Below are 16,051 nucleotides of genomic sequence, written 5' to 3'. Positions count from 1 at the left end.
TGAAGCTGAAAGAACTGTTATGCTTTGTGTTAGGAACTGTTAAAGCCTGTTGCCATAGGAGACAGCATTCCTGCACGTGCAGATGTGGCTTATTGCTGGAGGCCTTTCCCTGCATGGCTGTCCTCCTATTGAAGTCTCAGAGTCTGCTAATTGAGTTTGCAACTATCTTAGGGTGTCCTGGCCCTAACCCTCTCTCCCCCAAAATACAAAAAGGACTGTTAAGAGAAATAAAACCTTTTTACATCCAAGAAGTGTCTGGCGCCCAATGACTTTCACCATCTTTGCACCCACTATGCCTCACAACCCACTACATAGAGAAGGATGTCAGCTATCCCTGGACCTAGAGGTTCTCATCAGACCAAAGGAGGCCTGGGACCTTGCTACATTTGGCGCCCAACGTGGGGCTAAGGCATTATCTCTGCAGACATCGCCCATAGCAACTGGCCTCAGCTCCATCGGGATTTCGTCTGGCTCCGGGGGAAGGTGGAAAGTAACTTTTACACTACTAATGGACTGTGTTGTCGTGTGTACTATCGATGTGGGGAAGAACCACCAAGTCTCACTGCTTGGAGGAGAGGATCAGCCTGGTCTTTTGACACTTCCTGCCAGCGCTGTTAGGGTTAATTCAGACTCCAAAATGGACTCCAGTACAGTTTTGGCACGCTGCAGCATGAAGAAGGCGGGCGCCCCAGTTCCAAAAGAACCTTTGCACAAATCCATTGGCAGGGAGAGGAGTCTCCGCTCAGCAGAGCAGGATAAGGAAGTGCTGTCACGTGTATCTGATTGTGGGTTGGAGAGAGAGATGGCGCAGTTCATGAGCGAGATGAGGGATTGGAGAAAGTATGCTCTGGATGTTGGTTTTAGTCAAAGTGATGTGAAACCAGTCCTGACTGACACCGAGTGCAGTATACACTGAAGGGCAAGCTTGCCTTGTATACAGCTGGAGGCCATGAGTCTCTGGGACTGATCTGTGAAAAATGCTCTGGCCTGATTACGCAGTTGAGGCCTTGGATCGCCTGTGGACGCTGTGGAGAGCATCTGTTCGAGGTTGTCCCTCCAACTCTACCTCTGCGGATTCCTCATGTGGATTGGGATAAGAATGTTGCTATCCCGACTGGGAGTGATGTCCAGAGCCTGTCGGCTGTCACCAGAGTTGTGCAGGAAGATGCTGCCCCTGTTTCGGTGACTACCCCAGGACCCAGCGCACCCGTTACTCCTCGAGGCCGCGGTCAGGCCCAGTTGCTCACCCCAATGTCTGAGCCACCCCGGAAAAAAGTACCGGAGCCAAGTAAGTCAGCGCATAGTGAGAGTGGTGTGCTTATGGGGGAAGTGAAGCCAGTGGCTGCCAACTGTGCCAGCTAGGGCACGTGCCAAGCGCAACTACCTGCCGGCAGAAGAGTGCTCTACCATTTCAGACTCGGACATTCTTTCTGACAGTCTATCTGAACTTTTCTCTGATACTTTGTCCTACAACGGAAAGTGGGGTGATAGCGTTGAGGAAGAGCAAATGAGTGATGTGCAGGAAGGTGAAATTTCCCCTGTTGTTGCTGCCAGCGTAGCGATTAAATTGTTTGCTAATACAGCCCCACTGATCAGCATCTCCAGATTATTTGAGGAAGATCACTGGGCTCAATGAGTTCCCAAAGTTCAACCTATCACGCCCGTGCCTAAATCTAAAGCTGATTATAAGCCGGATGTGGTCGCTGGGTGCTCCATTCAGCGTGCTCCAGACGCTAGGGTTCTACCCGGATATTGGGATCCCAAGACACTGCCTCAACTGTCGAAAATACAGCGGATTATCATAAAAAAGTGGCAGAAGACTATGGATACCCATACCCCTACATTCCCCCTCATCTGGAAGAGGAGATCACAGAGAAGGAAACTCAATTGGTGGATGAAGCTGTGCGCAGTTTGCTCCGCATTCCCCTGCAGATAGACTTTCCAAAACTGTCACCTAAGGTGGCTGGAAAAGATCTCTCAGTGCTAAATACCTGGGGCTACGGTCGTAAAATTAATCTGGACAGGGTAATCCTCCATAGACCAGACAAGAAGGACACTAAATACTATATTGTCACCATAAATGCCAAAGGAGAAAATGTAACACTGCCAGGTACTATTGGTAAATACCACAAAGATGCTACTATTACTATTACCCTGGATTACAAACATATGTGATGTCAACGACGCTATGCTGAGAGTACCCTAACACACACCTTTAAAGTGTTGCTAGTGGAGAACATTCTAGAGAGCTGTTCTGCCCAGACTATGCTTGACTGAATGCTGCCTGCAGATACATGGAGTGCCCACCTGAAGCCATGTTGGCTAAAGTTTGAAGTTGTTGGGGTGATCCACCCTGAAGGGCGACCTGTGATCTTCAGAAGGTTGTTGCCCTTAAGAAAAATCTTCTAAAGTCCTCAGCTGTCCTGTGGACAGACTGAGGATGTCTTTGCAAAGGGACCGGTTTCCCGAAGTGTGGTCCCTTGCACTAAGGCCTGGCTGCCTGTTGCTTGAAATGTAGCTGTGCCTTTTTGTCCCCGGAGTTGTCCCTGGAGAAGAAGGGAAACTGCTGGGAAATATAATCCACCCAGAGTGAAATCGATGGACTGGAAATTGTCTTAGACTCTCAAGTGTTTAGTCAGTTAGACTAGGTTATGATAGAGGGGCAAATCCCCATCATGCTTGTAGATGGCGGACTGAACCATGCATTTAGACTGTCCTAGTGTTGGTCACCAGGTGGTGTGAGCGGTGCTGATCTGAGTGAACTTTATTTACATTATGTGCTAGATGTAAGTTTGCTGATTAATGGGAAGAAGGTTGTATTCTCCACTGAGGATGCCAGATCTATTCTAGATATGGTTCTATAAGTACTAGAAAAACATGAGAATTGCCTATTTGTTGGATTATGTTGTCTCCAGAGGTCTATCGGCCCCAATTCCGCTACATATCTGGCAAAGGCCGTAGGCCCCAATGGTATTTGCTTATCCATTGTATGATATTTATCTATTGCGAGATCCATATAATTGTTAAAATCTCCTACCAATAGGCATGCACTTTCTGGTTAATCAGATACAAACTGAATATATTCCTTAACCACTTGCCGACCGCTTCCTGTAGATATACTTCAGCAGAATGGCATGGCTGCGCAAAGTAACGTATCTGTACATTACTTTGAATTTGCCGCCATGGGCGCGTGCCTGCCGCGACCTCCGTGAGTCGGGTCGCGGGTCCCGCGGACTCGATTGCCGCGGGGATACCAGGGATCGTCTCACGGAGAGGACGAACGGGGAGATGCTGATGTAAACAGCATCTCCCCGTTCTGCCTAGTGACAGTGTCACTGATCTCTGCTCCCTGTCATCGGGAGCAGAGATCAGTGACGTGTCACACACAGTCATGCACAGTGTAGTAAGTAAATGTAGCGCTAATAATAAACCAACTGAAAAGTGATGAAATGATCAGTAGAAATGACCCACTGAAACAAAAACAATATAAATAAGTGTGGTAGAATAAATAAATATAGTTCAATAGTTGAATGAAGTGTCAAATGAACCTCAATGAAATTATAGTCCCATAATAAAAATATATAGGGAGTCCGACATGAATGGAAAATCTTCAGGTCTGTATTTCATCAGCATAAAGATCTTGAACAGGAAACAGATGCAATACGCTTACCAGAGACGGTGGATTCGGATGCCGGTGGACACCGAATCAGACAGGCTTAGCGATCCAAGATGGAAGTGATCATCCAAGGAACCCCGGATCTCAAGGGGAATCCCTCCTCTGTTCTGCCGATCAAGACTGCCAGTCCGGAAAGACCGAGGGGAACGATAGAATATCCCAACCTCATGGAAGTCCCGGAAGTGTGTAAAACTCGGAAAAATATATAAAGTGCGCCAATGGTGCAGATCAAATGGTATATTTATTGGGTAACACCAAAAACCCAAAAACAGTTAAAATAGCGTGATCACGTAAATAGATAAAATCAAGTGTAGGGAAGAGTGTAGCTCGCCCATAAAATCAAGTGTAGGGAAGAGTGTAGCTCGCCCAAATCAAGTGTAGGGAAGAGTGTAGCACACAGCCCATCCCCCCTACAGTTAGAACACATCCTTCCGGGGCTGAAGTGGTTAAACACTTCCAGTGAATAAGGCGGAGGAATATATATATTTCCAACCACGTATGGTTGTCCGAATAATGTACAGTGCAAAAAAATAAATCGACCTTTACTATCCTTCTTAATATGTCTACATGTAAAATCCAATCCGTTAGATATAAGTACAGAATACAGAGTACCAGAGTTTAAATGGGTTTTCTGGAGACATATTATTGAAGGTGAGAATCTCTTTAAAAACCACTTGCCACCCAGGCCAATTCTGACATTTCTCTCCTACATGTAAAAATCATTATTTTTTTGCTAGAAAATTACATAGAACCCCCAAACATTATATATATTTTTTAGCAAAGACCCTAGAGAATACAATGGCGGTTATTGCAACTTTTTATCTCGCACGGTATTTGCTCAGCAATCTTTCGAACTCGTTATTTTGGGGAAAAAAAACAGTTTTGCGCTTTAAAAAAAAACAAAACAGTAAAATTAGCCCAATGTTTTTGCACACTGTGAAAGATGAAGTTACGCTGAGTAAATAGATACCTAACATGTCACGCTTCAAAATAGCACACACTCGTGGAATGGCGCCAAAGTTCGGTACTTAAAAATCCCCATAGGCAACGCTTGAATTTTTTTTTCTGATTACATGTTTTGAGTTACAGAGGAGGTCTAGGGACAAAATTATTGCTCTCACTCCAACGTTCACGTTGATACATCACATGTATGGTTTGAACACCGTTTTCATATGTGGGCGGGACTTAAGTATGTGTTCACTTCTGCGTGTGAGCACACGGGGAGGAGGGGCGCTTTAAAAATGTTTTATTTTTTTTTATTGTTAATTATACTTTCTTTTCTTTAGTTTGACACTTTTTTGAAAAAAAAAAAATTGATCACTTCTTTTCCTATTACAAGGAATGTAAACATCCCTTGTAATAGGAATATGACATGACAGGTCCTCTTTACAGTGAGATATGGGGTCAATAAGACCCCACATCTCACCACTAGGCTGGGAAGCCTGAAATAATAAAAAAAAAAACCGACCACGGCTTCCCAGCCAAGGCAGCGCCGTTTTTTTTTATGCAGAGGCAGGGCGTGACGTCATAACATCGCGCCCCGCCTCCGACGATCATAGAGACTTCGGCGACCATCTGGTCCACCGGAAATCTCTACAATCAACATCCAGGGCCGGCGGATCCGTTCTTCCACTCACCGATCGTAGCGGTGAGTTAGTAGAAGCACCGGAGGGCGGCGGGAGGGGGGGGAGTCCCCTCTCGCCTCCCGTAAGAATGATCAAGCAGCGGAACAGCCGCTATGATCATTCTTATGGTGTAGAAAATCACCGTCTGAAAACGGCAATATCTGAATGATGTCTGTAGCTGCAAAGCTCACTACTAGCTCAAAGTCCATGACGTCATATGACGGTGGGCAGGCAGCAACAGGTTTTAATGAGGTGAACACTGCTTGTCGCTACCAAGACCCCTAACATTCCATGAAATTAACACTTCACTCAAGGGAGCCATATAAAACTAATATCATATAAATTTATCAAAAAATAAGACCAGATACATCAAATATCAGTATTTTTCAAATACGTCACTTCAGGCTATGCCTCCTTGAACCCTTCCCCTCTCCCTCCCCCCCTCAATCCAACATTCCCATCAACCAATCCCTCATAGACCCCACCTTTGAAGGTGAGGGAAAAAGCATGGATAGGGGAAAGAAGGCAAGGAGAAGAAAAAATACTAATATATTCCAAAAGGTGCATATAAATCAACATACAAAACAAACATACAAACAAAGACATAGTTCACATAAGAAAACATTAACACACACACACACACATAGGGGCTATCTGATCGAGAAGGCCGCAAACAAAATAGCATTCTCTCCGCCCTTTTATTTTACTCAATTTCTTCCATGAATATCAATTCTATCTCCCCAAAATAAAAAAATAAATTCAAATAATTTTGGGGGGGGGGTTCGTTTGACCGCCTATAGTTGTCCAACCACTGAGCCGCTAATTCCAGGGATGCAAAGAAATGTGTAGTGCCCTGTGCCATTACTTTAAGTTTAGCTGGAAACAGTATAGAATAGGACAGTTCCATCTGCCTCAATCGCCGCTTCACCTCCATGAATCCCGCCTCCTGACACGGCATTGCTGCTGAAAAATCCAAAAAAAGCTTATCTTTGAGCCATCCACACGTATATCTGGAAGTTGTCTAGCTCTCTGCAGGATAATATCCCTATCTTTATAATTCATCATTTTCAGAATGAGGGTTCTAGGTGCCCCTCCTGTGGGTAGAGCTCTAGCAGGGACTCTATGTGCCCTCTCTACTGAAAAAAAAGAAGAAAAATGTTTTGAGCCCATCGTGACTATAAGTCATTTCTCTATACATTCAACTAGTGAGTTTCCTTCCACCCTTTCAAGAAAGCCTACTATCCTGATATTGTTCTGACGGAGACGATTCTCCATGTCATCCAATCGAGAGTCATGTATGGATAATTGTTGCATAAACATTTATTAGTTTTAAATAGTTCATAACTATATGTAAGGAATCTACAACTGTGCTTATTCTCTCCTCAGCTGCTGACATTCTCTCTTTAAAGGTATGCATGTCTTGTCTGATTAAAGTTAATTCTTCCCTCATTCCTTCTAAATTGCGAGAAAGAGTATTCACAGAGCTGTTACATGTAATAATATGTACATGTAATAATAGCTTTTTATTATATCTGACAACGTGGTTGCATGTTCTGCATCTGAATTATTTGAGGTATTCCATGTATTTGATGATTTAAGAGAAATAATATGTAAATCATTCTCTAAAGCAGTGTTACTTAAACCCCTTGGCCTGCTGGGAGAGCCTATATATTCGGGTGGAGTCAGGTAATCTGTGACCTATGTTCTGTGCCACTTGGACGGCTGTCTGGGTGGACGTGTGTCGTAACATCTGGCTGCTAGGCTGTCTGAGGGCCTATCCAGAAACAAGAGAGCAGCGCAGGGTTGGGACTGCAGTTTGCAGTCCAACCAAAAGTGATGGGTCTGCCGGCCGGAGAACCTGCCATGGTCAGAGGTAGAGGGGAAGCTGTCGCCAGTAAGGGACTATCCGCCTTATTACCAGGGACCACAGTGAGTAACTGAAGCAAGTACCGGAGCAGCATTCTCACCAGACGGGGACTGTGAAGAATCTGGAAACTCCAGTGGGAATCAGTGGCAGTGATTCAGTGGCAGTGAATCAGAGGGTCTAGTGAGAGAACGGAGCTGAAAGAACTGTTACGCTTTGTGTTAGGAACTGTTAAAGACTGTTGCCATAGGAGACAGCATTCCTGCACGTGCAGATGTTGCTTATTGCTGGAGGCCTTTCGCTGCTCTGCTGTCCTCCTATTGAAGTCTCGGAGCCTGCTAATTGAGTTTTCAACTTTCTTAGGGTGTCCTGGCCCTAACCCCCTCTCCCCCCAAAAATACAAAGAGGACTGTTAAGTGAAATAAAACCTCCTTTACATCCAAGAAGTGTCTGGCGCCCAATGACTTTCACCATCTTTGCACCTACTATGCCTCACAACCCACTACATACAAAAGGATGTCAGCTATCCCTGGCCCTGGTTCTCATCAGACCAAAGGAGGCTGGGACCTTGCTACACTAATTAGGTGACTTCTGAAGGCAATTGGTTCCACTACTTGATTTTAGTTAGGGGTATCAGAGTAAAAGGGGCTGAATACAAATGCACGCCACACTTTTCATATATTTATTTGTAAAAAAAAAAAAAACATTTATCATTTTCCTTCCACTTCACAATTATGAGGAACTTTGTGTAATGCCCTCTACACACGACCGGTTTTGCCGTCGGAATAAACTCTGAAGGTTTTTCCGACGGAATTCCAACAAAATTCCGCTCAAGCTGTCTTGCATACACACGGTCACACCAAATTCTGACCATCAAGAATGCGGTGACGTACAACACGTACGACGGGACAACACATACGATGCCTCGTACTTTCTTCAGAGCATGCGTCATTTTTGGTACATCGGTACAGCATACAGGTGAGTGGTTTTCCCGATAGGAATTTGTTCAGAACAATGTTCTCTATCTAAGTTCATCTGAATTTTCGACGTAAAAAGTCAGATGGGGCATACACACGGCTGGAATATACAATGAAAAACTCCCATCGGACTTACACACGGTCGGAATTTCCGTCAGAAAAAGTCCGATGGGGCATACACACGGCTGGAATATACAATGAAAAACTCCCATCGGACTTTTTCTGACGGAAATTCCGACCGTGTGTAAGGGGCATTAGTCTATCACATAAAATCCCAATAAAATACATTTACGTTTTTGGTTGTAACATGACAAAAGGTGGAAAATTTCAAGGGGTATGAATACTTTTTCAAGGCACTGTGCATTCTTACTTGAATCTTGGTGTGTTTTGTGTATGTCTTCCAGATCTGTGCAGTGTGAAGACACTTCCTGTAATTTAGACCGCTCACTGCTGCTCTCTCTCCTTGTACAGGGTGACTGGTCTTGTTCCCCCCCCCTCCTGTAGTTATCTATAGTGGGCGGACCTGCTTGGCCCCTCCAACAGCCCAACTCCCTGGGAAGGCTATGTACAGCACAGTGATGATGTCATTGCTATTTTTACAAGATAATATCCAGGTTTGCAAATACATTTGGTGCACACAAAGTGGATTTATACCCTTCGTGGCCTTTGAGAAATATGTTTGAAATAAAGTTGGAAATTAGCTTTAATTAAGGAGGTGGGTCTTGTCTTAAAAATTCCAAACTACATTAAAACCTTCATAAAAAGAACGGCACAGTAGCTACCTTCCCTTCCACGAATTCCTTATGTAACACATTTGCTTTAAATCTACAGTTGCTATTGAAGTGTTTTAAAATCTCTCCTGGTTTGATCGATAGATAAAACTATATCAAGCATGACATGAAGGTAAAGTCTGATCTTTGTCTGCTAGCAGCACAGTGAGAATGGCAGAGCAGACAGAGAGGACTGCAGAGATGTGACTGATGTGTTTTCCCCTTGATTTTATACCATTTTCTGGATGAATAATTGATGATGTTAGACATCCTTTATTACTTATTCCGCTACCTAACCATCCTATATTTTCCACACTTACTCCGCTCAATCCTGTTTATAACGAGGACGTTAAGCGCTAGTAGTTAAATAACATATTTCCCCGCTTGATAATAAAACTGACGAATTAAAGCCGATCGTGATTTACATGGCAATAATCTCATGTTATGGGAGCCAAACTATCCCGTCCCACTGGCAGAACAAGGGTTAAAAGAAAAAGATCCATGTTCATTGTAATTTGTAATACAATTAGGGATTACTGTTGTCATCAGGGATATGTTGTCTTCTACGTTACTATTAGATGTGTCACATTCAGCTGGGTTGTCTTTGTTTAAAGCAAAAAGGAAAAGAGCTTTCTGGCCAGAGGATTTATTTACTGAAAGGTTAAAAGAACTCATGGTTTGTATGTGTAGCAAATAGGGATGAGCCAGCGGTTCCACTCGAACATCGGGTGTTTGTTTGTTCTAAAACGAACCGAACACATGGCGCGTTTGTGGGAAATTCGAGCGTCGCGGTACGCCCCATAATGCACTGCGAGAGCGCAGTGCATTGCTGTATGATGATTGGCCAAAGCATGCACCTCACCTGCATGATTTGGCCAATCACAGCGCACTCTGCTGAGAGAGTCATAATTGGCCAAAGACAGGGTGCCTTTGACCAATCATGGCTCAGGGGGACTAAGTCCACGCCCCACACTATATAAGGCTGCTTACATAGCGGCCGTGTATAGTTTTGTTGGCGTGGACAGAGAGATAGCTTGAGTTAGATTAAGCAGGTAGGTTATTCAGTTAGTGACAGTGTTTTGGATATATATATATAGTCAGTCAGTCAGTTTAGTATATATATATATATATATATATATATATATATATATATATATATCTGCATTTAGCATAGACTAATATATATATATATATATATATATATATATATATATATATTTATTTATACTCTGCATCCAGTGTAGCCTATATCTACAGTGCATTCGGTGGTGTACTGTTTCTAATACACTTCAGGCAGTGTATTAATATATATTTATATATATATATATATACAGTCTAGTATGTATATATATATGTAGCACTAACTCACGGTGGAGCTGCTGGTTTAAGCGGGTCTGTTACCTTCACCTTACATCCCTTGGTTTCACTGGCACCAGGTCTAGGGGTTCTGTTGAGTTTACTTCTGGACGACACACGCACCAACACTGGAGTACGTTTTCAATGCTTTATTGAACAAACAAACTTTAGGAAGTAGCAGGAAAAAGGCGGAAAAGGAAACTTTCAGGAGAAACTCAAATATCTTCTTATAGAATCTTAGCGACAAATGCCCTGGTAGAATTCAGATAATTAGGTGGAATGAGCTCCCCTTGTGGGACACACTCCTCACTCGTCTGGATAGGCCCCTCTCGCCGGTCTAGCAGCCAGTACGCAGCACAAATTAAAAGTCTCTGCCACAGACTCGTTTGGGGGGTAAATCCGTACGATCCTCTGCCACAGGATGTATCAGATTATCTCTGCAGTGAAAGTCAGTCACAGTGCCTGAACCTTTAAGCCGAACCGGCAACACTATGCTGTATAGTTACTTCTTTTGGATACGTCCTTCGACCGAGTCACCAGGCCCCTCTATAGACCAGCACGCTGCGTGATCTCTCCAAGACGGGTCCTCCCCTGGGATCTCCTCGGCCGTCCAGCTTCGTCACACAGGACTGACAGCTCAGGACCATTCCTCTGCCGCGGTGGTAGGCCCCAGACAAGCCTCTGGACCCACCCCTGCGCCGCTGTATTGTGGGCCTCCCGATCGGAGGGCCACGAGGTAGCTCCTTAACGCATACCTGTCGGCCAGGAGGGCAAGCAGATGGCTGTAAAAAAACCCTAGAACATGGCGTCTGTCCCATAAATACCCTTTTCCCAGAATGCAACTCGGAGGACCACCTCCACCGAGCTTGTCTCCGAGACAGAGGAGCATCTATACACTTCGACACGTTGCCTTTCCAACACTGACCAGTGGTAACAGCGACACCCACCGGTCATCACAGAAGCACACACAACGTCAGCCAAGCTGGAACAGAGGCAAACTTTTAACCTTCCTAACACACAATTTACTAAATTTACCTAACCTGCGGTAGATTGTAAATCTACCAGCGCTACATACTCTCCCCCACTAAAATAGACATTGTCCCCAACTTCTGTCCCAACACAGTAACAGTAACTCTCAAGCCTGAGAGTAGCATTTGAATTTCTCATAACTTTAGATAGGCAAAGAGAGAGAGAAAGGACAGTATAAAGACATTATGAGACTTATATCTTATAAAACATTATGTTCACAGCCGCGAACAAAACCACAATATAATTTTACACATCCTCACTAACTAGCTGAAAAGCCTCCCAGCTATACATATGATCCCTAAAAAGGAAACATATTTAAACACACATATATACATCCTGCGCAACACCAGGAGCAAAGCCTCATTTAAAATGAGACTCTCTTCCTATTGTTTATATTAGAAAAAATATATACTCTTGAAGTCCATCCCTGCATAAGAACTGTTCTTGTAAAAGAAATCCGGCTAGCAAACAGAAGTCCTTGGATTTAAACACAGAACAGGATCTGTAGATCTTGACCACGCAGATCTCTTTACCCTGTCGCTATCTAACTAGGTAACTTCAAAGTGATAGTGTCCAATATTACCAGTAAAACCGAGGATCTGGTAAAGTCACATATTTTCTTTCTTTATCCACAGTGGTAATAAAGTATACAGCATTGTCCTTTCCCGGTCTGCAGATTACCACTTTATCAGCATAGATATGCCGACCATAGTTCCAATGTACAAAGCACCCATTGAAACATTCATCCATCCGAACAGAACATCCAGTCTTTCTAAAGGGCTTAGGCACAGACAAGTAGTCCCAAATAGCGTCACTATACCAAAGCTCCTGATTAGCTTCAATCTCCCGCATGACATCCTGGGGCACATAGAGGAACTCCAATCCATACTCTGCGGCCACACGCTTGTTTAACATCCTTTGCAAGCGAGCAAGTTTTGGCAAAGGTCTGTCTCTCCCCATACCAGGCGATACACAGGAATCTAATTACTTTTTCACCATAGACCCAGCCGGTGTCTGTAGCGAATCAATAACTTTTGACAAAGTCCCAGCGACGGCACTGTGCGTCTCCACACAGGATGACGTCTTCCCAGAACCCATGGCAGTCCATTCAGGAAGGGTCATTGTGGAGGCAACATCCTCGCCTTGTGACCACAATAGCTCTTGCGACATGGTTTCAAACAAGTCATCAACCCCGGAAAGATCCGACATGGATTCTATTTCCGAGTCCCTTAATTCTTCCGCTGGCAAATATTTATTTACAGTCCCCAACAGTGGCTTACCCGTCCCAGGCGTAGACTCTGGTAGCTCCGGCTCAGGTAACCTCTGGGGTAGGCCTCGACCACGGCCGCAGGAAGCCTTCACATAGCCCACCTTGTTCTGAGTAGGTACTACAGGAACAGGCGTAGTGGACTCAGAAATCAAAGTAATGTCTCCTGATGAGACGGCAGCAACAGTGTCTCTTTCTGAAACATCTTCAGCAGCAACAGGCAAAGTAGCGGCCCGTCGCTCTCTCTCTGCAGCGGTAGCAGCTTCCACTGTAGCAATACCTGTCACCCAATCTATCCGATAGGCACGGGGTGGCATAGTAGGTGGCTCCACCACAAACAAGTACTCTCCACACTGCGGACATCGGCCGAATGGACGAAGATGTACGGCCAATCCTCCACATCGATGGCAGGTCATGCCCAGTCCCTCAACATCTCCCGAGGTATACAGGACAAACTTCCCCTGGGGCTTCATTCGAACTCCAGTATCCGTGAGTAGAGTTCCAGATTGCACAGTATTCATCACGGTGCTTGCAGGGAACACTCTGGGTCCCACAACCGATTGCAACGCCAGAAAAGACATGGCCACACACTGATCCTTCAGCACGATCATGAGGCCTCTCTTCTCCTCTGGCGCCAAGCACACTACATGCGTCCCACGCGGTAGCAGGTAGGGTAACTCCTCCCACTTGTTCTTTCAGTCACGTAGCTCCTGGGCCTCTTCTGGCGCCCAGCGTCTACGCACTCAAAAGCAAAGTCCTGCAGTTTAACCTTTCCTCTTCCTGAAAAGATTTTTTTCTCAAAGTCCAGCTCTCTCTGTAAACTCCCGGTAAAACACTCCACTGGGTTGCAACAATTGTCGGTCAACAAATCCCGGACGACGCCCCCACATGTAGCACTAACTCACGGTGGAGCTGCTGGTTTAAGCGGGTCTGTTACCTTCACCTTACATCCCTTGGTTTCACTGGCACCGGGTCCAGGGGTTCTGTTGAGTTTACTCCTGGACGACACACGCACCAACATTGGAGTACGTTTTTAATGCTTTATTGAACAAACAAACTTTAGGAAGTAGCAGGAAAAAGGCGGAAAAGGAAACTTTCAGGAGAAACTCAAATATCTTCTTATAGAATCTTAGCGACAAATGCCCTGGTAGAATTCAGATAATTAGGTGGAATGAGCTCCCCTTGTGGGACACACTCCTTGCTCGTCCGGATAGGCCCCTCTCGCCGGTCTAGCAGCCAGTACGCAGCACGAATCAAAAGTCTCTGCCACAGACTCGTTTGGGGGGTAAATCCGTACGATCCTCTGCCACAGGATGTATCAGATTATCTCTGCAGTGAAAGTCAGTCACAGTGCCTGAACCTTTAAGCCGAACCGGCAACACTATGCTGTATAGTTACTTCTTTTGGATACGTCCTTCGACCGAGTCACCAGGCCCCTCTATAGACCAGCACGCTGCGTGATCTCTCCAAGAAAAGGAAAAGATTATGTCTATGTATGTGTATATGTGTATGTATGTATGTATATATATATATATATATATTTTTGTAAATATATTTATTATATCTTTTCATGTGACAACACTGAAGAAATGACATTTTGCTACAATGTAAAGTAGTGAGTGTACAGCTTGTATGAAAAATGTAACATTGTAAATTTTCTGTCCCCTCAAAATAACTCAACACACAGCCATTAATGTCTAAACCACTGGCAACAAAAGTGAGTACACCCCTAAGTGAAAATGTCCAAATTGGGCCCAAAGTGGCAATATTTTGTGTGGCCACCATTATTTTCCAGCACTGCCTTAACCCTCTTGGGCATGGAGCTCACCAGACCTTCACAGGTTGCCACTGGAGTCCTCTTCCACTCCTCCATGATGACATCACAGAGCTGGTGGATGTTGTGCTCCTCCACCTTCCATTTGAGGATGCTCCAAAGATGCTCAATAGGGATTAGGTCTGGAGACATTCTTGGCCAGTCCATCACCTTTACCCCCAGCTTCTTTAGCAAGGCAGTGGTCGTCTTGGAGTTGTATTTGGGGTCATTATCATGTTGGAATACTGCCCTGCGGCCCAGTCTCCGAAGGGAGGCAATCATGCTCTGCTTCAGTATGTCACAGTACATGTTGGCATTCATGGTTCCCTCAATGAACTGTAGCTCCCCAGTGCCGGCAGCACTCATGCGCCCCAGACCATGACAATCCCACCACCATGCTTGACTGTAGGCAAGACACACTTGTCTTTGTACTCTTCATCTGGTTGCCGCCACACACGCTTAACACCATCTGAACCAAATAAGTTTATCTTGTTTACATCAGACCACAGGACATGGTTACAGTAATCCATGTCCTTAGTCTTCTTGTATTCAGCAAACTGTTTGTGGGCTTTCTTGTGTATCATTTTTAGCAGAGGCTTCCTTCTGGGACAACAGCCATGCAGACAAATTTTATGCAGTGTGCGGTGTATGGTCTGAGCACTGACAGGCTGACCCCCCCACCCCTCCAACCTCTGCAGCAATGCTGGCAGCACTCATACATCTATTTCCCAAAGACAACCTCTGGATAAAACGGTGAGCATGTGCACTCAACTTCTTTGGTCGACCATGGCGAGGCCTGTTCTGAGTGGAACCTGTCCTGTTAAACCGCTGTATGGTCTTGGCCACTGTGCTGCAGCTCAGTTTCAGGGTCTTTGCAATCTTCTTATAGCCTAGGCCATCTTTATGTATGGCAACAATTCTTTTTTTCAGATCCTCATAGAGTTCTTTGCTATGAGGTGCCATGTTGCACTTCCAGTGATCAGTATGAGAGAGTGAGAGCGATAACACCAAATTTAACACACCTGCTCCCCATTCACACCTGAGACCTTGCAACACTAATGAGTCACATGACACCGGGGGAGGGAAAATGGCTAATTGGGCCCAATTTGGACATTTTCACTTAGGGGTGTACTCACTTCTGTTGCCAGCGGTTTAGACATTAATGGCTGTGTGTTGAGTTATTTTGAAGGGACAGCAAATTTACACTGTTATACAAGCTGTACACTCACTACTTTACATTGTAGCAAAGTGTCATTTCTTCAGTGTTGTCACATGAAAAGATATAATAAAATATTTACAAAAATGTGAGGGGTGTACTCACTTTTGTGAGATACTGTATATCTGTGTATATGGTTTTTTTTTCACAGGCATTGAGGTGAATCAGGTTGATAGCTATATATTGCTGCGTTAGTATTCACCCCTAAATAAATAAAATAACTAAGGTTTTCACTTCCTATATTTATGGAATGTTTAAACTTTGATAGGAAGGGTATATGGAAGGGGGGGGCATGTAAATACAAGATTGCAGATTATATAGGGCAGGCCGTATAGTATATATACTGCTGTTCAGAGTATATAGTGCCTGGGGGCCTGGGGACCCCCACGTCATTTTTTAAAAAATTTTGGTGTGAGGTTCCCCTTAATATCCATACCAGACCTGAAGGGCCTGATATG

Source organism: Aquarana catesbeiana, linkage group LG01 (genome assembly GCF_042186555.1).
Source record: "Aquarana catesbeiana isolate 2022-GZ linkage group LG01, ASM4218655v1, whole genome shotgun sequence".
In the NCBI taxonomy this organism is placed as follows: Eukaryota; Metazoa; Chordata; class Amphibia; order Anura; family Ranidae; genus Aquarana; species Aquarana catesbeiana.
Note: the sequence above shows the minus strand (reverse complement) of the source record.